At 47.9% G+C, this 1,577-nt stretch overlaps 1 pseudogene; it reads right to left on the minus strand.

The window, feature by feature from the left end:
- Window positions 1–221: 221 nt before the first annotated feature.
- LOC131747935 (cytochrome c oxidase subunit 7B, mitochondrial pseudogene) lies at window positions 222–531 on the minus strand (annotated as a pseudogene).
- Between the last annotated feature and the right edge of the window lie 1,046 nt (window positions 532–1,577).

Below are 1,577 nucleotides of genomic sequence, written 5' to 3' on the forward strand. Positions count from 1 at the left end.
ATGGGGGCTCAGTAGTTGTGGTGCACGGGCTTAGTTGCTCCGTGGCATGTGGGATCTACCTGGATCAGGGCTCGAACCCGTGTCCTCTGCATTGGCAGGAGGATTCTTAACCACTGCGCCACCAGGGAAGTCCCAGTCCTTCAGTTCTTTTTTTTAAGTTTTCAAATGTACTTTATTTCTACAATCACACCGTATGTTATTGGGTACATAATGCTTTTAACTTGGCATCAATGATGAGTTGATTTTGAAACAATTCAGTATTAAACCAGCTGGGATGATTACTGTTCTCTCCATTCCTTTGGGGTGACTCTGCAAACAGGGGACAGGTTCCATTCTATTCCAATTAGTGTTGCTGTATATGCTCATACAGCAACGTGGAAAGTGGCTCCACTGGCTAATACAGCATTACCATATTTGTGATGGAAATCAGGTGCCCGCTTCTGGTGGTTCTGCCTTGCCATTGTTTGCTGAATGCTTCGAACTCCGAGAGGATTTAGTGCGTTTTTGGCCAAGGGAAGCATCGTGAAGCTGAAGACAGAACGGCGGCAACTCCAGTCCTTCAGTTTTGACTTCACCTTCCAAGTCAGTAGAAGCCCGGAAGGCTTGTTTTCAAGTTTCTTTCTTACCCACTGCTCTAAGAAAGTTTGCTCCTTACGAAAGCCCTTCTTTTGCTTTTCACACTCAGCTGCTAGCTGGAGGGTCATCTTTGGTAGTGCATTTTTGCCCACACAAAGTGGGGTCCCTCCTCAGCTCTTTTAGTAGCTGGCGTAGCTTAGATCACAGCAAGTGCCTGCTGGGATGGGCCTTCAGCGTCATCTAATGCAGGCCCTTGGTTTACCAAGGTCAGCAGCTAAATCCCAGGGACGTCAAGAGACTAGCCCAGGGTCACACAGTGAGCTGGTGGCAGAACTGAGACTCAAACATTGTTTTCTTGGGCTCCGGCTTGGCGCTCTTTTTACTCGGCCACGGTGAACGGGTGTTGGCGGCCCAGCTCTGGCTCATACAGATCAAACACAAAACTGACTGTTTTTCAGTCTGACCGCTGTGGTTTGCTCAGCTGAACAAGTCGAAACTGCTCTGGCCAGATGGACCATTAACTTTTGAAGTGAACGGAGTTGAAAATTAGTGTCAATAATTGACAGCGGGGCTGGCCCTGTAAGTTCTGCACATACTTAGAACTCTGGACTCTACTCGGCCTCAGCTCGCCAAGCATCTCCTCCACTGGCCTGTTGTGCATGTTTCATCGTGTCTTACGGTGGGGATCATTCATTGGGGTAAAGCCATCTTTTTTTAAAAAAAATTATTTATTTTAACATCTTTATTGGAGTATAATAGCTTTACAATGGTGTGTTCGTTTCTGCTGTACAAAAAAGGGAATCAGTTATACATATACCTATGTTCCCAGGTCTCCTCCCGCTTGCGTCTCCCTGCCTCCCACCCTCCCTATCCCACCCCTCTAGGTGGTCACAAAGCACCGAGCTGCTCTCCCTGGGCTATGCGGCTGCTGCCCACTAGCTAGCTATTTGACATTTGGTAGAAGCACTGCCCTCTTCCTCCTCTTTTGTAGATGTCCCCTG

This window comes from Kogia breviceps, chromosome X, assembly GCF_026419965.1.
Source record: "Kogia breviceps isolate mKogBre1 chromosome X, mKogBre1 haplotype 1, whole genome shotgun sequence".
Lineage (NCBI taxonomy): Eukaryota > Metazoa > Chordata > Mammalia > Artiodactyla > Physeteridae > Kogia > Kogia breviceps.